This window comes from Mus pahari, chromosome 15, assembly GCF_900095145.1.
Source record: "Mus pahari chromosome 15, PAHARI_EIJ_v1.1, whole genome shotgun sequence".
NCBI lineage: Eukaryota > Metazoa > Chordata > Mammalia > Rodentia > Muridae > Mus > Mus pahari.
In genome coordinates, this window is record NC_034604.1 from 11,786,731 (window position 1) to 11,803,967 (window position 17,237).

Consider the following 17,237-nt stretch of genomic DNA (forward strand, 5'->3'; position numbering starts at 1 on the left):
TTTTGTCTGCTTTTCTTTCTTTCTTTCTTTCTTTCTTTCTTTCTTTCTTTCTTTCTTTCTTTCTTTCTTTCTTTCTTTCTTTCTTTCTTTCTTTCTCTTTCTTTCTTTCTTTCTTTCCTTCTTTCTTTTTTTCTCTCTCTCTCTCTCATATTTATTTTTGTATTTCATTTTCACCATTGCTTTGCAAACAACATAACCCTTGCTAGGCTTTTTCTTTTGATCTGAAATTGCCTGATCTGTGTATTACACTGTTTAGGGCAATCATGCATTTTGATGAGGATGAAGCTAATATTGTTGGCTTCCAACTCTCCTAAATGTCTCAAGTGCAAAGTCCCTCTTGTCCCTTCCAAATCTGCACACAACTCAATGTTTCCTCCTGCAGAGCATCAGTCACTCCTTCCCTCCCATGACAAATATCTGGTTATTATTCTTTAAAGAGTTTTCTAATCCAACCACTTCTTCCATTCCTATGAATCCTACTTTGGTTCTTATCACCATTAGTCTCTTATCACCATTAGTCTTTGGCGAGTTCGGTGGTTCTCAACCTATGGCTTCAGACCCCCACAGGGGCTGTATACCAAACATTTACAATATGGTTCATAAAAGTAGCAAAATTACAATTACCAAGTAGCAATGAAGATAATTTGATGTGGGGAGGTTTCCACCTCATGGGAAATGGTTTCAAAGGGTCCCAGCTTTATGAAGGCTGAGGACAATTGGTCAAGATGATTTTAGTAATACTGAAAATGCTTCTTCCCTACTTCTTTTCTAAAGGTCTCTTCCAAGTCTGAGCATTTTAAGAAAAATCATCCCATCCCTCTGTTTACAATTTTCCAGGGATTTGTCAGTGTTGCAAACAACATAAAGCCTAAACTCCATAAACAGTTACCTAAGCTGGGTGCCGTGCCATGAGTTTGCTCTGTTCACCACACCCTTACCACACTTTAATTTGGTCAACCAAGTCTGCCCTGCCTGAAGCCTTTGCCCTTGGTGTTTCTTCTTCTTTCAAACATGCTCATGGTTAGCTTCTTCAAACCTGCCAGGCATCCTTTCAGATGCTATGTTGTCAGAGTGGCCTAGTTAACAAGGTACCCTGTGTCTAACCACTGACTAGATAATGACAAATGAAAAACAGGAGACTCCTGAAGAAAGTTGTTTCCGATTAGAGAAAGCTTACACAGTTTGGGTATGTCTGGGAATACTGGTTTGGGCTTCTTGCATATCTATAGCTGTTTGTATCCTCATGTTAATTATGTTCCCCCAGAACCTGTCTGAAAGCTCCTACATGTAAGTCACTGAGGGACCCTGCCACCAGTTGGTTTTAATTTGTAAATAAAGATGTCAACAATGGCTGGCAGGGAAGACAGAGGCAGGGCTTTTAGGATACTCAGGCTAGAGACAAACAAGGGAAGGAAGAAGCAGATCCGCCATGATGGGAGAAGGAGAAGAAAGACAATATGCCCGAGAAGGTGAGGGACAGAAAGCATAACTGATATGTAGGAGCCAGGGAAGGGCAGCCCCAACCCGACTGGTTCTAGGGAAAAAAAGATAGGATATAGATTTTAGTAAGTAATAACTTAGGAATATTGGAAGAAGGTTAATTAGCCATGTGGAGGCTAAGAAGTGGGCCAGCCATTGAGCTGTTTAGGGCATATCAAAATATAAAGGCTTTGTGTATCAGGAACCCAGAACATTGGAGTGGATATCGAGGAATGCGCCACCACGGAGGCTCTGCCACCTGGATCGACTTGAATACCATTAATTGGGTACTGTTGCACATATCCATCAGTCATGGGATGTTGGAACATGCAGTGGTTCTTTCTGTTTTCCATGGTCCTGTACCATTCTGGTCACCCAGAAGCACAGAGCATGTGTCTCCCCACTATGCATCCCTATACTTGTCATCACCTGTGTTTTTAATAATATATTTTCTAAATGGGGTCAGAGGGATGGACTCTCACTATGGTTTGATTTTAACTTTTCTGATAATAGTGATCCTGAGTGCTGGTTCTTCTACTTGTACCTGTGAACCAAGCTGAGAATGATTAGATTTTAATCTCTCCCTTGTCTCCAATTATAAAGAGAAAAGAAAGATGGCACATTAAAAAGAAATCATGCTTGCCTCTCTGTCTGACAGGTCTGGGAGCAATCTGCTTGCCCAGCCCAATAAAAGGAAATATCGTATAACAACACAACAGTTCCACAGGAGAGGGCACAGAAGCATGGCTACTTTGCCTTACTGTAATATTTCTAATATTTTATTAAGGATATTTTCAAATATGTGAAACAAGAGAAAAATGGAAAGCCTTAAGTTACCACACCTCTGCCCACTTTGTACAGAGAAAATGGTGACAACACACCCCACTTGCATAGGCCCAGCATGTCCGGAATCTCTAATGTCCTCCAGGGACTGGTTTGACAGTCTATCCAGTTCTCCAGAATACACCTGAAAGCAGTTAAGATCCCAGATAAAACTTGGACATTCAGTTTTTGTTGCACTTTTATTGTGGTAAGAACACAGAATGGGGACTCTACCCTGAAATAGGACTTCAGTGTACAGTTGTTGCCCGGATGCATGATGCTGTGCAATAGCAGAGGTCCAGGACGCCTAATGCTGGTAGAGAAGTGACCTCTTCGCTAGTTGCTGTGTTTTTACTTGTTTGAAAGATCTGAGCTGAATAGTAGTTTTGGGTCCCTCTGTCCCTCTGCATGAGACCAGTTGAGAGTTTAGGGCACATTTGTTCTTTGTTGTCTACATAAACTCATCATCAAGAAAGACTGGTGTAGTGTCACTTAAGGCATTAGACTGTGTTATTATCTAGATTCTGAAGTTAAACAGTTTTTAAAATTCTACGTGAGTCACATATTGACTTTGGCATTTCCATTTCCATCAGTAAATACGATCCATGTTTCCTCCTGTCTGTCATCTTTTATGCAAATCTTTACAGCCAGGACAAAGTTCTTCCTTTGACATTCTCTCAGGAGTGATAAGGTTAAATTTTATTTGATTTCTGATTTATCCTGTACCAGATCTTCCAGTGTTTAAACTAACACAGCACAGAGCTTTCAAAGAAAAATGATTTAAAACAACTTGCAAGCTAGCTGAGGTATCTCTTTCCTGCATAATATTTCTGCAACCAAATCTTATACCATATTTTAAAATAGAGGATAATAAAGTCTGTTTGGGGGTCATTTAGCTTTTATTTAATTTTTATAATCACTCAAAGACTTTGTTTCCTACCATAAAACTGTTACAAGCAAGGCTAGAATGTGCAGTGCCTCTTGAGATATTTAGTGGAATTCAAATATTGCAACAATAATTTAAAAACCAAGAAAAGGATGTTAGTGTATTATGCCATGAAACCAAGAACTTGTTCACATAGCTTAGGAGGGTATTCTTTTAGATTTCTGTAAAGAATTTGAAATATTAATTATTCAGTTTGCTCTCTTTTGATTTGTCTCCTCATACAGAGGAAGAAATTGTTTTTTTTTCTATATAAACATTGGAAAAATAAAGTGAATTATAAGAATGAGTTTATAATTTCCCTTAAAAAATATTCTGTACCTTTTCATTGAGTTAAACAAAGAAGATAATGGTTTCCTAATATGTTTAATAGCTAAAAATATTTTTATTAATTTTATATTCATATCTTTTTATTCTCTAAGTATGTTAAATATCACAATTATTTTATTTAATTGCTATAGTGACTTTGAATGATGTCATCTAATTAGTATTTTACAAAACAACAGATACAGTTGCATTTGGATTCAAGATGAGTTATGTAGTTTTTGATGTGAAATATGTTTAAAATTGTACAGCAGAGAGTGTGCAAACATGTCTATTAAGGACACATTGCTATCCCTTGATAGTTTACAAATTCCTGTATAATTTCTGGAAAGTCAGTGCACAGCTGTTCCTCTTGAGCACAATAGCTTCCATTGTTCTGCTGTGGAGCAGGCTTGGCTTACTGTGACACTGGAAATGGCATACAAACTCTTAATAGGGTCACTTTGCAATGAATACGAGATCTGAACATTCCTTTGCAAAGAGAACCTAGTATTTCTTCAAATGTGGAGGCTTTGACATCAGTGGCAAATGAACTTTCTGACTGCAGCTAACAGCATTGTGGTACAGTATTCTGCAACAGGTGACAACATACAAGTGGTACATCGCAATCTCTTTCCATCCCAGATTGCCATGCCCAAATCACTTCAGACTCTGTTCTCCTATTTTCAGTAGCATGGATGCTTGTTCCAGAGAATGTCTTTATGTGAATAACACTTTTTACTTGGATTTATGTGCATATTACTTAAAAATTAAAAATGATTATTTTCATTATTTAAGGTTTCTTTCTTTCATTTTATGTGTATAAGTGTTTTGCCTACATGTACATCTGTGTACTATGTGCATGTAGTACCCAGAGAGGGCAGACATAGATGTCAAATCCCCTGAACTGAAGTTAAAGATTGCTGTGAGACTTCATCTGGGTATTGGGCAGGGAACCCTGGTTTTCCACAACAGAAGCGAGTGCTCTAATTGCCAAGTTGTCTCTCCTGTCTCATTTTTATTATTTTCAATTATGTGTTTGCTTGTACATTTGTGTGTGTGTACATGTTTGTGTGTCTGTATTTGTGTGTGTGCAGATGGGTGGATGCCTGTGAGTCTAGGCACCTGGGGAATCAGACACTCTAGATGTTCTTGGAATTACATGCAGTACTGGGGATTGAACTCAACTCCTATGCAAGAGCAGAGCATGCTTTTATTTTTAATGAGTTAGCTCATTTTGTACACATTATATTTTTCTGGACTTTATTTTTAAAGGTTTATTTATGTATTTATATCTATATGGGTTATCTGTATGTATGTATCTATATGTATGTTATCTGTTTGCACAGAAGAGGGTGTTGCATCAATATAAATGATTATGAGCCACCATCTAGATGCTGGGAATGAACTCAGGACCTTGTGTGGGAGAACATCTCTCCATCTCTACTGATATATTTTTGATTTGACAGAGGAAAACAAATGTGTCTTCCTCCATCAATTATTGTTTGATTCAATAGCTATGAAGACTCAATGTTGTCAAATTACAGAAAAAGAAAAAAGAACAAGGAGGTGGTTAGTGCATAAAGGCACTTATTGTGAAGAGAGAGGACATGAATGTAAACCCACCCTTCACACAAGGCTGAGAGTGCCTATAACCAAGGGTTAAGGGCAAAGGGAGAGGGATCCCATGAGCTCATTGGCCAGCCATCCTAGCTCGCTCAGCAAGCTTCAAGTTCATTCAGGAGAACCCCTCTCTGAAGAGCAACATGGAGGTTGATAGACACCTGAGGTCTTTCTCTGCTGCATGCATATTTATAAGAACTTACACCTGAAAACTCAACCCCCCCACACACACCCGCACACACGAATTGTGTTTTGTTGGAGCACAGGGAGAGGGGTATTGAGGAATTATAGATTACAGGCAAAGTTTCAGATCTAGGCAGCCCTATAGATAGATGGCAGTGATGGAAGTACAATTTAAATGTATTTAATGAGCTCACCTATCTAACTGTTACAAACAGTTTCAACAATAAGTCTGTGTACTTTATGATAAGTTTAAATATAGATATAGACTAAAAGTCTTACAGACAACATATTTATATTGTTGCAGTAAGATTTAGTACCACGAGAGCCACTGAAGCATATTAGATTTAATGTAATTAGTATTTGCTTATCTGCCCTTCCTGGCTAGTCACTATAAAATGGCTAGGACATTAGGTGAGAAAATAACCAATAAAAACAAGAAAAATTGCATTATATGAGGTCAAAGTTGAATATGATGTATTTTTTGTTCATCAGTGGTACAGAAAGGTATTTATTTTAAGAGAATATATACTGATTATCTCTAGGGTCTCCCAAGGACTCTGTGAATGTGGATCTGTCCCCATGATGGGCACCGCCCCTCTAGGGTTTTATAAGGGCTTTGTAACATGTGTCTGTCTCCACAATGGGCACCTCCTCCACTTCAGAGTCTCTCATTTCTCTCTCAAAAAGGCTAAGCCTCTTTAGCATTTTCCCAGCTGCCACTGACATTATAACCTCACTTCAGGGGTGAGCAGGCTTCAAGTACTTTATGTCTCCAGAGAGTCTCATGGCTTCTCTGTTGTCCTGAAATCCTCTTATCTGGGGACTCCCCATAAAATAACAGGACAATTTACATGATTTATCTCTGTTTCACTCAGCTCCAATGACAGACATTCACTTTAAAAGGTTTTAAGCTATGCATTATACAAATATATCATTTACTTTTGATTAAAATGTTTGTGGTCATGTGCATTTTTTAAAAAAAAAGTTAGGCATCTGTTTCTTAGTTAGAAATACAACCTCATTTTTATCCCTGTGGGAAAATCAGTTATAACTTAAGACTTCTGTAGAGAAAACCTAAGGATCATGGGTATTCCATTTCTGTGGGCAGTTTTCAGCCTTTGTTTGTGTAGATCACACTTTTAATTAATCCAAAACGCATCTTTACCTTGAATGATCCATGCCCAGGTTCTGTCAGAAGAAAGTGTATTATGTATCCCAATATATCATTATGTTATTTTATATACATTATAATAACGGGTGAGATGCAAATACATACACCATGTACTTTGATACATTTTCCTTATTAACGTCAACAAGTCCAGCACAGTTTCCTTGAGAACTGTTTGGTTCCCTGCTGTCTTGAAAGGATTGTTTAGCCTGATAAAGTACATTTTGAATTTCTATGCTTTATTTTTATTTCTTAGTTCTATTTTAGACAAGGTCTTGCTATGTAGCCCAGGTTTGCCTCTCATTTGCATTTTCTCTTTGTCAATTTCTCAAGTGCTGGAATGACTGCTGTGATCCAGGTCTGGTAAGAAACTTTATTTTTGTTTGAGTTACATTTCACTTTAATTGGAAATTCCTTGGAGGTTTTACTTATTTTTTTATTTCTTTTAACAGACTACTTAATTTAAAATTAAAGCTCCAAGTAATTTTGGTTAGCACAAATTAAGAAACTTCATTTCATTTTCTGAGAACAAGGACTGGATACATGACACTCAAGTGTCAACACAGGCAACACAGTCTCAGTTAGGTAATGAGGCACGTGACATCATGGTGAAATCTCTCCTGCTGTAGCTGAAGACACTTCACTGCTGCCACCTAAGCAAATCATCGTGCAAATCTCAAAGGACTGCACATCCGTTCTGCTCTGCACACCACAGTAGCAATCCAAGTCAGATGCCAGGCTTGCGTGTATGTTTGTGTGTTTGGGGGGTGGTCTTCACAAAGGTGCTTTCATAGACAACTGTGTGGCAGCACACTGCAATTCCTCCCACATTAATTACTTATCATTTCATATTTGTTCAATTTGAATAAACACATTCTTTAAATGCAGTGCTGTGCAATAAAATTTAAGGTATTTACAAAAGAACTCTGAACAGCTGTGTCATTATCCAGTTTCTATCATAAATTAGACTGGCTGGAAAAGGAAGTTTGTTAAAAATTTATATTCTCCATGACTTTTTGAACAAACATTTCAAGTGTAAGTCTTCTATTTTGAGGGTAGGAATATGTATCTAAGAGGCTCTATTTCATTCAGCAATAAATACTGTCCTTAAGCTATAAAACCCACAGATAGCTGGCAATTTTTTAAACATAAGATACGTTATAGCAGTTCAGAAAAATGGTTCATGAAAAAGCAGCTTGAACAAAGCAAGTCTTTTGGCAATGGGTTGCCATGAGTTACCAAAGCAGAAAACTGGTGTCTCAGTGCTAGAAGGTGACTAAACACCAGACCATGTTTACATCATTCTTGGCTACTTGGGTTGGATATAAGTAAAACCCAATCCACTTATGTATTTCATCAGAGCTTGGAGCTTGAGTTAGGTTAGTTGTGGTTTACAAGTCTGGCTTTAAGTTCTAACTTAGTGACCTTGATTACCCAGATTTGCTAAGAGCTGAGGGTACCTATGCTTTGATATATATTACTTTAGAACCATGAGCACACCAGTCAGCTTTCCCGGTATAAACACTCCCATGAAGGCTAACCATGCTGCCCTAATTACCTTTGTGTGTGAAGGGTCAGAGGGAGGATCATAACTGGTTCTCTTCAGATGATGTGGCAAGGAAACCAGGCCCCACCCTTACTGAGCAACCATTGGTCATTGATAGCTGCCAGGGAAGGGAGAATCACACTTTTTTGATTATGTGGCCACTGGTAGATTTTTCATGCAACAGGGGACGGCCTCACTCCTATGCACACATGGGCATCAGTGAGTGAACTTTGTGAGTTATTAGAAAACAAGAGGTCGTGCCATTGGGAAGGGGCTCTGTTGAGGCAAAGTTGAGGGAGTTAAAGAGTGATGGGGATGATCAGGTTTCATAGGTGTGACATTCTCAAGATTACAGACAAATAAGAGATGTATGTTAGAAAATAGCATGTGTGTTAGGGTAATGAGTATTTTCAAATTTGATGCTAAGGAATCATGATTAAAATAATGGTTTTAAAAGAGAGAATGAAACACATAAAGGATTCTAAAACACTGAAAGTCAAACATAAAAGTGGGTTTTAAAAAATTATAGTTTACTCAGAAGTCTGTGTACGTACAGCTAGCTCCGAGGGCTCAAAGTCAGCCACTGATGAGTCAACCTAGGCCTAGCTAGTTATTCCTTAGGTTTGTTCCTGAGGGCTTAACTTTTGGTCTTGTGTAGGAAACCTAGAAATCACTATAAACCAAGGATAGCATATAGGAAGATCACACCAAAGGCGAAGGTGTTTGAAAATTTGCATTGTTCAAATAATGTATAAGAAATACAACATGCTTTCCTATTTCAGTGACAGATTTTATGCACATTTATCTACCTATTTTTTGTTGTTATTTTTATTATTATTTTTCTCCTTGTAACATTTTTATTAATTCTTTGGGAGTTTCATATCATGCATCCAATCACAAACCCTTCCCAATTCTTCCATGTCTGCCACCCCATTGTGACCTCCCCTCCTCCAGAAAAAGTAAAAAGTAAAAATAAGAAGAAAAACCAAGTCTGCTCTGTGTTGTATATACTCAATGGAACATGGTCAATTTGTCCGTGGCCTGCCCCTTAGATAGAGCTGAGTTCTTCCCCTCCCACACTTTTGCCAGAACCCATCTATTGTGGAGAGCTAACTTCAGCATCCCTGTCACACTTTTTAAGAGTTCTCTTTAGTGGTTTCTTGTTTAGGCTGTTACTCGTGGGGATGCGGTAGGATGGGGGTAGGGGTCGTCACAGAAGCCTTCCAACTCAACTGTGCTTCTTGCAGTCATTGATATCACAGCAAAATTAGCCTTCTTGCTCTTTCCAGTCAACAGGTACGCAGATTATGGGCCTTCACACGCCATGATCACAGTCCCCTGCTACAGTAGGGTCAGAGGACCCAGACAAGGCTCTCAGAGATTGGCCAGATCATGGCCTCCACATGGCCTCAGGTGGCAGAATGGGTCATCTGCATTAATATGGCCCCTGTTGGCAGCATAGACTTTGAACATCTCATGGCTTCAGGCTGCAGCACAGACTACGGGCATCTGCAGGGTCCTTGGTGGGAACGTGAGCCACAGACGACATCTGGTCTCCCAGCAGGGCGTGGCTGGGCGTGGCTGGGCGTGGCTGGGCGGGGCTGGGCGTGGCTGGGCGGGGCAGGGTAGTCGCTGCCCTGCCTGCATTGCTCAGCTGCTGGCTCTTCTGCTCCCTCTACTTAATTTTTAAATCCAGAATGTCTATGTATTCAGTGTGTGCCAGTGTTTCAAATTGGAATGGTCATTGTCATGTTGGAACCTTCCCAAGGAGCACAAAAGCCAAGTCTAAAGTCAGCAACGAGGAGCTGAGCTCACAAAGCACACATTCCAGAATTACGTTACGTTAGATATGGAACAGTAAGTGTCACCTTTTGGATAGACAAAATACAACACTTCGTTATACTTTAAAAATTATGTGAATGACATTAGGGTCTAAATAAGGAAGGTTATCTTAAAATTTATAAGAGAATAATATTGCAAAAGAAACAGATTTCAGCATTACAAATTTATTGTCAGGTACTAATAGAGCCTTTCAAAATAATTGTTTTTCTACATGATGTTTAGTTGACATTTTTATAAACCCTCTTTTTAAACAACAACATCCTGTGGAGTTTTGCCATGTCTTCTTGGATATATGGTACTATTATAAAGAAGAGTTTAATGTAGATATGAAAGGTAGAAGGGGAAAAGATGTGATATCCGGAAGACTGAATTCATGTCCAAATCTATGAGTTCATATAAAACTGTAAGGAGATTTTACAAATTAGTAATTATTAAAATCCTAATTAAAAGATGCCTGCTCCTTCTGAACTCAATAATTGTATTCTGAATCACTCTTATGTGTTCGACTTCAGATCATGGTGATAGGGCTAGGCTACAGGCTTTCATCTGCTAATTGCACTCAGGTAATAACTTAAAAATAAACCAGTTTTGTTTAATCTACTGAAAAATCTAAATGATACCCACATAAGATGACACATTGTCAAGTTGATGACTATTGATGAAACTTTGGCAAACTCAGAATTAACGAAAAAGTCACCAAGTTTGATTTGATAGTCAATGGTGAACTCATCCACAAAGCAAACTACTAAGGAACTTACCAATATGCTTATGTATTTAAATACAAACCACATATACTTTCAAATGTGCAAGAGCATGTTGTAGATAGCCCTGGGGCTAATTATATTTGATGTTAATTCCATTCTTCTGTGAGTGGTTGCAAACAAGGAATGAGACAGCACTCAGGTGATTTCCTGTAAACTGGCTTCCCACCTTAATTTGTAAAATAAAGGAGAGCGGATGATTGGGCTGATAAAAGGGAAGGGGGAGGTGGAAGAGAGAAGGAGAAAATGGAAGAGGGAGAGGAAGATGAAGACAGAGAAAAGCAGAGCAGAAGCACACAGCCTGGAGAAATAGCAAGTTCTAAGGGGCCTCATAAGCTGTGGAAGACGGTAGAGTAGTGGTAGATCTGCCCAATCTAGGCTCACAGCATGTAATCATAAAAAAAAAAAATTATGTGAATGAATAAACCATGTCTAACTACAGAGATGATCTAATGCTATCAACAAAGAGACCACAATTTCGTTATGAAACGCGTTGTCTCAGCTGTGGCTCCATTCTCTGGGCCTCCAGTACTACTTTTTACTTAATAGTAAATTGGATTTGAAAGGTAAGCAGATGTCATCCCTGCATCTTAGCAAACCTCTGGCATTGCTTTGCCCAAACTATAATTCATGGGAAGCTTTGCACACCTAAATTCATCTTAGTCTTTTATGCTATGTTGTCTTTTAATATCAAGAACACCACAACATTGAAACAAGCAGGGTTTTTTTGACAGAAATATTATTCACTCAGTAGATGTTTTTATGTAAAATAAACATGATGTTTTTCCTCTATTCCTGATGAAAGAGCTGGATTAGTGAAAAAGTTGGGGCAACTAGATGAATAATCGCATCAAGTATTTGACTATTTTATCTTGCCCATGTATTGTTACAATACCACACATCCAAATTTAGCTTTGGCTTTTGTGTCTATGTTGTAAGAATAGGTTCTGCGATTTCAAAGCTAGTGTCAAGGGGTATGCATATGCTTTGAGTTGCTTTTCAAAAACTGCAGCGAATAATACCAATTTATATTATTCTTGTAAAATTTATTTCTGGCTTAGGAAAAATAGTATGTCAAATGAAAGCATTGCCCGGGTTTGCAATCAGAATGCAAACAAGCTCTGAGAATATCACAGTTACATTTTAAATTACAATTGTTTATTTGTTTATGCACGTGTAGGCACTCATGCTACACTTCATGAGTGGAGATCAATGGATGATTTTCAAACGTCAATGCTCTCTTTCTACCTTTGGTTTTTAGGGATTGAACGCAGATTTAGTGGCAAATACCTTTAACCCTGAACGATCATCTCATTGTCTCAGATCTTACAGCTGATGTGTGTGTGTGTGTGTGTGTGTGTGTGTGTGTGTGTGTGTGTATGAGCATGCATGTGTATGCATGTTCATTGTGCACGGATGTGAGTTTATGGGTTCTTACACCAGTGTACAGGCATGACGATGCAAGAGAAGGCTATCAGGTGTCTTCCTCAGTCATTCTCCATCTTATTCTCTTGAGAGAAGGTCTTGCACTGAACTGTTAGCTGTGTATTTTATCTAAGACTTCTGGCCAGCAAACTCCAGGGAATTTGCTCTACCTGCTCATCTGCCACTTGCTGCCTTGATGGGGTTATAGGCACATGTGGCCATGACTGGTATGGGGACTCTATCTCAGGCCCTCAGGCTTGCAGAGCAAACACTTTTACCCACTGAGCCACTCCCACCCCCAGCACACAAAATTAAACTTTTATTCCACAGCCTCAGCAACATGGGCTATGATAAACTTAGTTTAGGCAAAATTAACCAAAATTTTTGGACCATCATTCAGTCTGTTAAATAATGAAATTTGAACATGTAAGGGTTGCTGTGTGTTGACCACATCTACAAAGCAGGTCATTTTAATTAAGCAATGACGCAAACAATAGCCAAAAATGGAAACTACCTTCAGAATGAGCTAGTCAGCTGCTTGGATTACTCTCCTATAGGCTTTACCTGGATGTACAGTTTCACAAACACGAGCAAGTCATCATTTCTGGTCCTAGAAAAGAACTCCCTAATGAGGAATAACTTCATTAGGAAGTTATTTCTTTTTTATTATTTTTATTTTCTTTATTTACTTTTCAAATGCTATCCTGAAAGTTCCCTATACCCTCCCCCNGCCCCTGCTCCCCTGCCCACCCACTCCCACTACTTGGCCCTGGCCTTTGGGTCATATAAAGTTTACAAGAACAAGGGGCCTCTCTTCCCAGTGATGGCCGGTTAGGCCATCTTCTGCTACATATGCAGCTAGAGACAGGAGCTCAGGGGGTACTGGTTAGTTCATATTGTTCTTCCACCTGCAGGGTTGCAGCCCCCTTCAGCTCCTTGGGTACTTTCTCTAGCTCCTCCATTGGGGCCCCTGTGCTCCTTCCAATAGCTGACTGTGAGCATCCACTTCTGTGTTTGCCAGGCACTGGCATAGCCTCACAAGAGGCTGTTATATCAGGGTCCCTTCAACAGAATCTTGCTGGCATGTGCATTAGTATCTGGGTTTGGTGGCTGATGATGGGATGCTTCATTCCTCCTTAGACTAAGGAACAAAATACCCATGAAAGGATATAAGTACAGAGACAAAATTTAGAGCTAAGATGAAAGGATGGACTATCCAGAGACTACCCCATCCGGGGATCCATCCCATCATCAGGAAGTTATTTCTTATGCTGATCAAAAACTTTGTTCTGTGAAAATTCAAATATAATAAAAAATAAATTTATTCTATTTTTAGTTATGTGTATATCTTTTCTCTGTCTCTCTGCCTCTCTCGGTCTCTGTCTCTCTCTGTCTCTGTGTCTCTGTCTCTGTTTCTGTCTCTGTCTCTGTCTCTCTCTCTGTGTAGGTATGTTGGTTTGTAGCATGCATGTGCGTGCACAGTTGGGTGGTGGTGGGTCATAGGAGGAAGTTTTTTTTTTTTTTTCCCCTGAGGATGCTGGGAACTAATCACCATTTTTCTCAAGAGCAATTTTTTTCTTCACCATTGAACCATCTACCCAGCCCCAAATATTTAAACAATGCTTTAAACAGCAAAGCAAAAGTGAGGCTTTTTGTGTATTCTTCTCTAACAGGTATTGCAAGACCACAGGTGCTTTTTTTTTTTCCCTATAGTTTTTTTTTCCCTGTATATTTTAGCTTTCCTTCTTATTAGTGAAATAAGGTAGGGGTATGTTGATCATGATTAGGGCCAAATTCTTGTCTTCCTCTGTGGAGAGACAGATCCAGCAGTGCATGTGGAGGGCACAGCCTCATCTGAAAAACAAAGTGCAGATTCTGAAGAGAATGAGTGGAACATGGCCTCTGTGCTGGTCAGAAACAGCAAGGTCACTGACATCGAGGGTACTTCAGAATCTAAAGGTAGGTCTGTGCATGCCACTGTCACATACTTACTGTGCAGATACTCATGATGAAATGGACAAAATGACTGTGTCGATCTTGGAAGGCTGTGCCATCTTTACCAGGACAGATTCCCTGGGACATGCCCTTGAGAAGTCAGTGCCCATACTTGAGTGTGTCTTGTACATCTCTCTTTGAACCAAACTTTGTGCTTAAGGTCTATGTCAAAACTGTCCCCCAAACTGAAATTCACCCTAAAATAGACAGTTTTCAAAGAGCATGATTTATGGTTAAATGACAAGATATTTCCAATTTTCCCACTGGCAAGCTTGGCCCTATTCCTTAGTTATTCTTGATTTCATTTCATCATGGTCACCAGGCAGGTTGACATACTATATTCACATGGGGCTAGTTACCTCCATTAGTAAGAGGAGTTTTCTCAGTGCCCTAATGATTCCTGTCTCCAAACAAAGATGTGTTTGCCTTAAAAATGATTTCTACTTCTTGAGAAAATTTTGTTAAGAATGAGTCCACCCTTGACACTGAATGATGTTCTGCCATACTTACAAAGAGGAGCATAACCGTCATTAGATAGGCTTCAACCAGCAACGGGTGTTAGGCAGAGCCTGGGGAATCCTGCTGAAGAGGAGGGATAACAGATTGAAGGAGCCAGAGGGGTCAAAGACACTACAAGAAAAGCTACAGAATCAACTGTCCTGGGCCCATACGGGCCCCTCAGAATTCAAGCCAGCGACTAGGGAGCCCGACATAAGACTGACCTAAGCACATAAGGAACACTTGTGCAGCTTGGTCTTTATGTGAGACTCCTAACTGAGAGCAGGGCTATTTGTGACTCTGTTGATTTCCTTTGAGACTTTTTGCCCATACTGGGCTGCCTCTTCTAGTCTCAGTAGGATTTAGATGCACCCAGTTTTACTGCAACTTGATATGGCAAGGCTGGTTGATATCCATGGGAGGCCTCTCATTTTCTAAAGAGAAAGAGAGGAGGTGTGGATGGGGCAGGGGACTGGGTAGAGAACAGGGAGGGGAAACTGATTAAAAACATAAACAAGCTAATTAACTAATTAAAAAAGAAGTTAAATACTTTGTGAGGAATGGTTAGGATGGCGTTGCCACAAAAGTCAAGACTGAAGTCCGAGTTCTATCCAGTCTCTCTTTAAGTTCGTGTATCACCTTGATCACATGGAGCTTTTAAATCTGTGATTACAGAAGGAACGTAATGAGGCATCTGGAACAATGCTTTGGCTAATTAACATTCTTCCTTTCTGTAGTTTCTTTCATGAAGAAGCAAGTAGGACATCTTCCATGTAATGTTAGAAAAAGGTACACATAGCCTTCCCTCAAAGACAAGAACAAAGGAGATTACAGCTCTGAGAGACCAGGCACATCCTTAAATTCATACATACATACATACATAAGTGTGTGTGTGTGTGTGTGTGTGTGTGTGTGTATGTGTGTTTATGTATGTATGTGTATATATATGCATGTATGTGCGTACACATGTGTATATATGTGCGTATGTATATTTATTTTTATATATTTTGTATGCATTATTGGGCCTCAAGAGGCAGAATGAAGACAATGGAAGTAAGTTTTAAAAGGGATGCTGAAAGAGAAATTCTGTTGCCAAAATCTCCTAGATGGATGCTACATTTAGGTAGAGGTGACAAGGAATCCTGGAGCTCTATTCGCTTTCAGATGAGGGTGGAGACTCTGTCTTCTATTAACCAGAGTAGATAATTGCAATATATATATCACACCTGAGAGCACTCCCCTCCCCACACACACAGTAGGAAGAAGAGTATTAGCAATAACTAATCTTTACATTGGCAGCTCTCAACTACTACAGGGATAAGAAACACAGCTGTTGAAATTTGTGGAGGGGTGGAGACAGGTATGTAAGTGAAATTGACATATTTCATGATTGTTCTCAGATCTGTACTTAGTGGGCTCCAATGTCTTTACAGGAATGCTTGCTCAGTGAATGAAATTTATCTTCCCCCAAGATTTTACACGAAAAGCCAAATGAAAAGACGAACAGAGAAAATATGGAAATATAAAAGCTTATTTTGTATTAGTTAGCAAATATTGACTCCATAATGTATGCAAATGCATTGACCCAAGTAACATCCACCTCTAGAAATATGAGGAGTTTATATTCTATAATCATTGATAACACATTAACAATTTCTCCCAGATACAAAGATTTTCTAAGTTAAATAGCTAATATAATTTTGAAAAACATCTCTCGCACAAATGGTTTTCAGAAAAACAACTGTGATTCATATCTGAGAAAATAAGCTGGTTAACAATCATGACAATATCCTTATTTTTAAATAGCTGATTGTAAGACTTTCCTTTTGTTATGTAATCATGAAAAATTCAACATTCCATCTAATTTTCTTTTGAATGGAAAGACACAATGACAGGGATATAATTGATTGATGTGAAAGCTAAAATAAAATCTAAGTCTATTAACTTATTTTAAATTAATTTAATATTGATCAAGTCAAGGATCATAAATGATAAATTTTAATGTGAAAACTTGACTGTGAAGGTACAGCCACATTTTAGAAGTTGGAAATAAAAGCAAAAAATGAAGCTGGAGCTAATTAAGTGAAATCTTACCTGATATTCCTTTCTGTTCTCTTTTCTTCTCTATTCTCCCTGAAATGAGAAGAGAAGTTACAGAGTAGGGTCATGAGAATATGATACTATAATAAAGATGACAAGTCAGTGTATGATAATGTCAGAGCAGAGTCACTATCTATCAGCCATGCCCTGAGTGATTTAATAATGAGTGCTCATAGTTGACAAAGAGAAAAAATGCTTTCAAGCCACCTTTAAAAAATAAAATCGTAAGCATGTAAGAGCTGTTCTGTGGCGTTTTAACAATCTGTTATCAAGAAAGCCATTTTGATAGCAGGACCATTCAGAAACAACAATGGCTGGTTCCAACCGGGGAACCATGGAATTTAGATTACTAGGTTTACAGTTCCATATAAATTCCCTCCTGAATAGTAGGCCTGAAATCTCATTAGAAAATGGGTGGCTGCTCTCTAATAGCCATGCCACTATTGCACTATGCCATTGGTAGGTATTTAGTGTAGCACGTAGGGTCCAGCACTGAGTAAGGCTATTGATAAAAGATCATTTCCTAACAATAAGCCTAAATGGTAATAA

The 17,237-nt window shown here is 38.9% G+C and overlaps 1 protein-coding gene across 2 annotated transcripts in view; it reads right to left on the bottom strand.

The window, feature by feature from the left end:
* Chst9 (carbohydrate sulfotransferase 9) overlaps window positions 1–16,724 on the bottom strand; it is a 153,436-nt gene extending 136,712 nt beyond the window's left edge. Inside the window, exons 1-3 of one of the 2 annotated variants that reach the window (XM_029546720.1) lie at window positions 16,683–16,724; window positions 15,139–15,251; window positions 14,601–14,672 (exon numbers count right to left, since the gene is read on the bottom strand). The gene's annotated coding sequence lies outside the window, so the exon portion shown is untranslated. The remainder of the gene's footprint in view (window positions 1–14,600; window positions 14,673–15,138; window positions 15,252–16,682) is intronic. The other variant, XM_029546721.1, reaches the window with a different exon arrangement.
* Between the last annotated feature and the right edge of the window lie 513 nt (window positions 16,725–17,237).